At 42.7% G+C, this 8,882-nt stretch overlaps 1 pseudogene; it reads left to right on the top strand.

Moving 5' to 3' along the window:
- LOC132414269 (uncharacterized protein C3orf38 homolog pseudogene) lies at positions 1-5,442 on the top strand (annotated as a pseudogene).
- The last annotated feature ends 3,440 nt before the right edge of the window (positions 5,443-8,882 follow it).

The following is an 8,882-nucleotide window of genomic DNA, read 5'->3' on the forward strand; positions in this document are numbered from 1 at the left end:
ATGAGCGTGGTCCCATGTAGTCTCAATGCCACAGTCAACAGGTGGGTATGAAAAGTGGAGGAGCAGTTCCTCAGGGTGATGAAATGGGAAGCAGTGCTCAACCTCCGCCCTCTGCCCCTCCCGCTTGCGGTGTGGCTCGGCAGTGGGAAGCCCTCGGAGGTTCTGGTTCACAAGGGGCCAGCCCACCCCACCTGGTAACCCTATCGGTGACCAAACAACATAGAAAAGCATAGGCAGAGAAACAGAGGGTCTTACGAGACTTGCAAAATATGAATTCACTGTTTTTGTAGGTTACAAAATAGTCAAACATTAGTAATAACATTTGGTCAACCTGCTTTGAACCACCAGGAAAGATCGATACTTAACTGCATTAAAAGAAGGAACAATATCCACAGGTAAAACTGCAAAGAGAAGCAAAAACGCTTTTCAATAAGTAAAATTACTATTGTCAGTGATGAGCAAGAGACCACTGCATTCATAGAAAAGAATCAGCTCGACTTCTGCCTTAAGACTGAAATTTCTTCACAGAAAACCTCTTTGCCAATACCTAAAGAAATGAGTAAAAATTAAGAAACAAGCTACCTCTCTCCCATTACAAAATGTATCAGGAAAGAAGGAAGGGAGGGAGGGAGGGAGGGAGGAAGGAAAGAAAGAGAGGAGACCTAATTCAATTTGAGCAGAGCTGGGGATAAACTTGATTCTGCTCCTACGTCTGTTTCAATCCCTAGAAACCATTCTGGTGAAGAGACATAAACCTGAGAAATTTTACTAATATTCCCAAGTCTGGAGAGATGAAAACTGAGGAGGGAGCTTTATCTTTTGACTCTTCTGATCAATAAGTAATAGAAATTACTGGGGAGCAGTGAAAGCATGAGATATATTGCTGGGTGGCCTCATCCAATTGGCAGAGTAAAAACACTGATGATAGAAAAGATTTTCAAGAATGAGCAAAAAAAAAAAAATCTAAAAGAGTAATGCGAAAAGTATATTGGTGTTGACTTTTAGGAAGGTGAGTTGCCACCCTCTATCAAACTAGAAATGATAAATTCTTCCAGGAATTTATGCTAAAGAAATGCTTGTACTTGTGCCCAAAGATGCAGAGATGCTCAATTTCCATGTTGTTGATAAAAGCAAAGTTTCTAACATCCTAAATGTCCATCAACAGAGACGTGGTTAAGTAATTTAAAAGGCTACCCTCCCAAGGAACACGCTGAAGCTGTAAAATTGGATGAGGCAGATCCACATGTCAACACTAGATTTACCATCAACTCATTTGCTTAAGTGAAAAAGGAAGTTCCAGAGCAGCATGGATAATATTATCTCACATGTAGATTTTCCCATATGACACCGAAGACATAAATACACACACATGTATAGGCCTCAGTGGGGGAAAACAATGAACACTCAACTCTTGACGGTGGTTATCTTTAAGAAGACGAGTTCAAGAGATATGGAAAAGGGGATTTCTTGGTTTTGCTGTACTTAATTGTTTGATTTCTTTCTATGACAATACGGTCGTGTTTCACTTGTATAATATTTGCTTAATAAACATAAAACATGCTAAAATCATTCTATTCATCAGTGTTCAAATTGTGTATAGTGTTCAATTATAATTTTTAAAATATTGGATCTGTTTACTTCATGATTCTAATTCTTATTTAGTACACTTGTGTTTTATCCTCTCCTTTATTTTTTTAATTAAGCTTGCCAGAGTTATGCACATTTATTTTGTTCAAAAACAAAAAACTGAGAAGTAAAACTACCATTTTCTATTTTCTGATTCATTGATTTTTGCTTGTAAGTTTATTTCCTTTTTTCTTCTTTCCTTAGATGCATTTTGTGGTTCTGTTCTAGAATCTTGAGCAAGAAGAGAGATCATATTTTATTTATTTTCATTTTTTTTGTTGTTCAGTGATGGAAGTTTTTAGGGTTATAGATTTTATCTAAGTAGAACTTTGTCTGCATCCCAAAGCTTTTCTATGTGCCGTCTGTATTGAGCTAATGCTTACTTGCTATGGGTTCGGCATTGTGTTATGAACCTCATATACAACCTCATACACAAGACTCCTGTCTCATTTTACACGGGCGAGCCAAAACATCTCTTTGGGGGAGCGAGCACTCCCTCATTCTTAGCCCATGTGGCCTCGGAAGCCTGGATCCAGCCTGATTTACAGGCGTGGACACAAAAGCCAGAACTTGGCCATAGTGATTTGTTCACAACCAGGCCAATGACCCAAACCCAGTTAATTAAAACCTTTCATGAGACTTTTACTAAGTCTTAGAAGAAAAATACACTCTTTATCACGGAATCTTTAGCTACATAACAAAATGAAAACAGGTGTCTTTGCCTCCTTGTGGATAGAGTTTGCCTGAGATTGAAAACAAACACAAGGGTGTGAAACTGTACTGCCTAAGAGCAAGAGAGTGACTTTATCCAGAAATGTAGCACAGCAGCCCACCTGGCACTTGTGGCCATGAACTTAAAGTACAACAAATCAGCACAGTTGTATTTTCTTGAGTCATGTGCAGTTTGTTGCCTGTGTCCAGGCTGAAATACATCAAGATTAGAGACGAACCAAGGTGGAGTGTGTCAAACAAATACTCTGAAGTCAAAGAAGAAAAGGGAGTTAAGGGAGGGACTGTATGAAAACGACAGAACCTAAGCTGAGTGGGAGAAAAGGGAAGGTGTGAGTGTGTATCAAACAGTGAGAAATGGTAAAACCAGTGGATCTGAGGGGAGTGACTAGAGAAATAAGATGTGACGTTACAAGGCTTTTGGAGGTAGTGCAATTATTGGTCATGATAAGACCTAAGGCAGTACTTTTAAAAGTTTTTGACCTTGACCTAGAGTAAAAAATACATTTTTTTATCACAACCCAATACACATATACATACATGCATCTCTACATGCATCTCTCTCCATATATCTTATTTATTTATTGGAATTGGCTCATATGATCATAGAGGCTGGCAAGTCCAAAATACTAGCTTTATGCTAGATGTTTTATCTGTATCAAGTCTAAACCTTACAGCTCTCCTACAGGATCTTAGGTGCTGGGCCAGGCTCAGAAAGCTGAACAGGTGTCAGTGGGGATGCATTGCAGATCTGCCTGGCTGTGATCTTTCCACTCCACTGCACTTGCAGTGATCTGGGGGCCAACGGTGTGCCCCAGAAGGCTTGTTAGCAAATGCTCTCTATCAATTTGGCCAACACACATGACTTCACAGGAGAGCAAGCATTTGCCACCAGCCCCGCTGGTCCTTTTGTAGAACTAACTTTGCCAGGTGTACCTCTAGCATCCTTGGATCAAGTACCAATTATAACTGAAGTGCAATGTCATTAGTCACACAATTTTGAGCAGCTGCAGTTTAACTCCATTAAATTCACATCACCAAACTGACATAATGAAGGACTGCTGACAGAAGGAAAATAAGTATAAATCATACCTTCATGTACATTTGAATCATGGTGGAGTCATATCTAATACTCAACCACTAAGTGTAGACACTCTTAATTCAGTAAAATTTATCATTAAAAGATCCTTGGAATTTATACACAGATGAATTTCTGATCATACACCCGTTACAGAAATAAACTGGGATACATCAGATCAAACCTAACATCCCCATTTTACAGACGAGGGACTGAGGGATTATATGAAAGAGTAACTAACATTTATATTGTGCTGAGTTCTGGAGTTAACCCTGACTCCACCATCTGTCAGCTGCCTGATCTTGGACAAGTTACCTAATCTCTCCTGGCTTCAGTTTCCTTTTCTGTGCCATGAAGATAACAGTAATGTGATTGTCTATCATGATTGAGTTGATGTGAGCAATAAATGAGTTAATACATATGAAAGGCTTTATAGAGTGCCTGACTCACAGAAATTGCTCAAAAAATGGTAAATATGTAATTGCTATTATTCCCTTTTACTTACTTTTAGACATGACAATGGGAACCTCTTGTAGCCAAACTTATGGGATGGGTGCTTTATATCTTGTTTGCGAGGGTATCTCCACAGCAGGAATAAAGGACTTTAAAACATGTAATTCTCTTTGAGGAAATAGGGGTTTCTTGCTGGAGAAAACTGGGAGATTGTGAGCTCCATGACAGTGAAAATAAATCTGCCTTGAACACATTTCGCCAGCACATGGTGGGTGTTCAGTAGGTCTTTTCCGACTGATATACTAACTGACCATCTAGTTAGAACAGAAGGCAGGCACTAGAAAAGCTCATTAACAATAAAAGGAAGAAAATAAGTACCCATCAAAGAAAGAGAATTTGGCCAAAGGAATGCCAAAATGGAATTTATAATGTTCATGGATCTAATGAAAATGTATAATTGAAATGATATTTAATGACACAAACAACATGCAGTCAAATGCAAACTGTGCAATAAAGATCACGCAGGATTAGGGGATCTGTTGCCAAGGTGCCAGCCTGGTGGGCCTAAGGGGGCGACGTTATTGGCATCCTCTCCCCCCCTTTCTGGGGGTTGAGAAGTCGGGGCTCAGCTACCCAGAGATGGAGGGCTGTCGTAACCTGCTCGGCCTATTGGACAACGACGAGATCATGGCCCTATGCGATACCATCACCAACCGCCTGGTGCAGCCTGAGGACCACCAAGATGCCATTCGTGAAATACTAGTGTACAGTCAAGGTGCAGAAGAACTTTTGAGGCGTAAAACAGTCCACTGAGAAATCATATTTAAGTACTTGGCGACACAGTGGGTTATTCTACCTCCAGCTACTGAAAAACACAACCTTATTCAGCATGCGAAGGATTACTAGAAAGAGCAGTCACAACTGAAACTGAAGGAAGTGGCAGGGCCAGTTGAGACAGAGGACATGAGACTCTCTGAACAGCAGGAGGAAGAAGATAGAAAAGCTGAAAAGTTTGATTTTCGTCGATTAGGCGCAGAATTCTGTCACTGGTGCTCTGCACTTCTTAATTCTCAGAATGCTATTCTGGGACCACGTCAAGAAGAATGGGGGCCACAGCACTTCTGGCATGACGTCAAGCTTACGTTCTATTACCACACATCTGAAACAAAATGTGATAGACCACCATGGAGCAGAAATTGTGAGACTTCGTCTGCTGTCACTAGTGAATGAAGAATAACTTTTTCTCAGTCCCAACCTAAATTCCCATGGACTGAAATGCACTTCTCCCCATGGTCTCATTATGGTTAGAGTTTGCTGGGACTGTCCACCGAGGGAACACCTGTTGGGGCATTTTTGAACAGATTTTTGGACTCATCCACTGCCCTTTTGTGGAGAATACTTGGAAAATCAAACGTGTCAACCTGAGAATTATTGGAGAGAGTTCCCTTGCTCCTGCGACATTAATGAAAGCAGCTATTACACTTGAACCAAGTGATCTAGAAGCCTTTTATGATGTAAACACTTTATGTGGTCCAGTGAAGTATGACTCAATGTGAGGCAGGCCCTGGATAGTGGGACTGGAGACCAAACTTCATCTAGTGGAAAGGAGGCACTGTTGAACAAAAGAGAATTAATTTTACCTAGCCCTTGAAGCACTGAGTACTATATGTCAGTCTGAAAAATCTTGTATACAGAAACTCTTCCAAATACTACATCAGTGATGTTTAAGTGATTTCAGATTGGGGGACTGACATACTTTAGCTGAAATGTCTTTCTTGACTACAGGTTAACATATTATGTGAACACTTGCCTCCTTCTACTTGAGTTGCAGCAAATGTTCTGAAAGCTTCATGCAATTCATCAAATAAATCCCACTTTAAATGTTGTAAAAAAAAAAAAAAAAAAAGATCATGCAGGATTAGAAATTCAGAGAAGAAGTTGCTCACTGAAGGCTGGAAGAATCAGAAGCCTGAGGAGAGGATTCCTTTTTTTAATGCTTACAGTTTGGGTAGGTGGAAGGACAGGAGAGAACTTCCAGGCAAGGGGAACGGCACAAGTAACAGCATCAAGGTGGCGATAAACGTGGGCAGAGATGATGAAACGAACCAGGAAGAAATGACGACTCTTTTTAAAGGTGTGGCGTGTGGTGCCATGGCTGCGTTGCCCGCAGTAGCCGGTGCAGTTTGCGATGCCGTTCTTTGAGATCTTCCTCGCGCTCAGGAAAGAGGAGCCTCTGTATCTATTATGTGGATGCTTCAGGTCACCTAAACAGGTGCCTCCTCACAGCCTCTAATTTGGATGAGCCCAGCAGCCCGACGAGAAATAACTGGACCTCACCTATAGGTAGGGCTATTACAAATATGTTTGAGAATTTTGGCAAGGGTGTGCGTGTGCATGTGTGTGTGTTATCTAGTTTACAGGTATGGAAAAGAGGGCGGTTAGTGACAGAAGGAATGAAAATCAGGGACAGGGCAGTCACGAGGTGGTGGCCCTGACATCAGTGTCACGTTGTGATCAAATCAGCCCCTTCTCAGGGTCTCTCTGGGTGGCAAAACTGAAAAGAGCTGTTTCACCAGGATCCCAAGCTGCTCTCCGGGAGGTGAGCAGAATCTGAAGGGACTTAATCACCCAGTGTCCCTGTGCCCCTCCTCCTACACAGGGAGCCACCTACAGGGGAGAGAACCGAGTACCAGGTACCAGGAGGCAAGTAGCCAAGGACTCCAGGTAATGGCAGTAAAGTGAAACAAGCATGTCAAGGTGTTAAGGGTCAAAGGTGGTCCCCGAAACACCTGAACGGCAAAGGTGGACCGCATCACCAGAGAAGGGGCAGAAGGCATGCAGCTCAGGTTATATGTGAGACCCCAGCTCACACCAAAACTGTCACAAACACACTCTTTTGGGCAATGTGACCCAGAGTTTTCTGCTGGCCAGACTCCCGTGGGACCCTTGTTAGGTGTGCTGGAAGCCCTGCCTGCCCTCACTACTAAATAAGGGTCTCTAGTGGAGGGCCCAGAAAGTCCTTTGAATAACAAGCATGTACCCCGAGGGAAGGGGTTATTCTCACCACTGAGGAAGTCTGCACAACTCTAATTTCAGAGACTTCTTGAAAGGTGCCAACGTGGAAGGTGGCAGTCTGGTCACTTAGCACATAGAGGCTACTGACACGGCAGAACTGTTAAAGTGAGTGATGCTAGCTGGTGGCACGGAGAGGATATTTGGGTGACAGCTGTGAACAACTTCGAGTTGGCATGCTTTGCCGATGTCAGCCTGGGCCTGTGGCACGCATTAAATAGGCCACAAATCCTGGGCAAGAGGGACAGTCCGCCATCAGCAAATGTATCCTAAGTCTTCCTCCGTAAGAATTTTCCTGATGACAGTGTAGGAAACAAATCTAGATATTCCACTGAATCAATGCTGTCAGTAACAGATTTACAATGTAATCAATAATATAGGCACTTTAATCAAATGAACCACATAGGAATAACAGTATTAAATGCCTGACAGCTTTAGAAGTTATATATCTGTCCCTCGCTCTATAAATCTATACGTATTTTTCTATCAATAGAGATAAAAGGAAATGCATATAGAAATACAGATATATTCCTTTGAACAACTACCAGCTTCCCCTTAAACTTACCTCAATTTTCAAACGGCATGCTAACTATAAAATAAAGTGTGCCACAAGTTTGTCAAGCACATCTTTAGGAGCTGGAATAAAGTTTCCATGCCCCAGAAGATAAAGCTTTTGCACAAGACAGAGAGAAAAAGACTCACGGGAGCTTACTGGGGAGAACCTTCTATGCCTTTCTGCCTTTGCATCCTACAAATATTGTCTACTTTGCAAGTTGGAGGTGTCCCACAACTTTAATATTAATTTGCATTTCCTGTCTTATATCGATTTGGCTGGAGTTTGCATAAGCTGCAGCGCTTTGCCCACCAAGAGAGAAAGTCATTCAAGTAAACTTTTCTTTCTTTCTGGAATTCACCCCAGTCCCCTCCTTTTCTCTCTCCCCCTTCGCCTTCACCCCTCTCTCAGCCCAGCTCTGCCCTTCCCTTTTAAAAAAGTTGCATTAGTTCTTTACAAGTGAACAAGAACAGAACCAAATGTTTCACATCTGCTCTCCGAGTTCACGGATTAGCATGAGAATGAGTGGCCAGTGTTTCAATGATGCACAGTCCAGTGGATGAGAATGGGGGCTCAAGCCCGCTATCAGAGGGCTCTCTGGCTCCTGCCAGATGTCCTAGGCCCAGGACACAAAAGCAGTGAACCCAGGGCTTTAACAAATCACCTTTCTCTGGGTCTAATCACTCAAGAAAAGGTTTTGTTGTGGGTTTGGAGAGGGTCAGGTTGGTCTTTCTCCAGTGATCTGTAGCTTCGCCCAGCCCCTCCAAGCCTTCACCCCGGGGGCTTTCTAAAGAGACCTCTTATTTCTCTCCCCCAAATGCAGGGCTCTGAGGGCAAAAGCTGCATGCCAGGGTCCCCCGAAGGCTCAAGGGCTGCAGGGGACTCATTAATCAACGGTGGCAACGTCGCTGGTCTGGCACTCACTCTCTCTGTCTGCACAATAAAGACTTTAGCAAGAATAAAATGGCTCAATGGGCATGTACAGGGTCAGGCCTAGTGGCAAGATGGTTCCAGTGTGACCACAGTCGGAGGAATCCTGCACTTCCTGGAGGAAAGGCCCATAAACTGGAAAGCGGTGGTTCTCAAAGTGTGGTCCCCGGACCAGCATCATCAGCATCACCTGGGAACTTGCCAGAAATGCAGATTCTCCGCTCCACCCTGACATCCTGAGCAGAAACTCTGGGGTGGGCTCAGTAATGTGTTTTTAAGACATCTGCCAGGGGACTGTCATCTCTAGAAAGTCTCCTTAGTTCCAAAGAAAAGAAACTCTAGGAAAATTTTTCGTTTTTTACAGTAATTTTACACCCGTACATGTTTTTTTGTTTGTTTGTTTGTTTTGCAGTACGCAGGCCTCTCACTATTGTGGCCTCT

The sequence above is a fragment of the Delphinus delphis genome, chromosome 19 (assembly GCF_949987515.2).
Source record: "Delphinus delphis chromosome 19, mDelDel1.2, whole genome shotgun sequence".
NCBI classification, from domain to species: domain Eukaryota; kingdom Metazoa; phylum Chordata; class Mammalia; order Artiodactyla; family Delphinidae; genus Delphinus; species Delphinus delphis.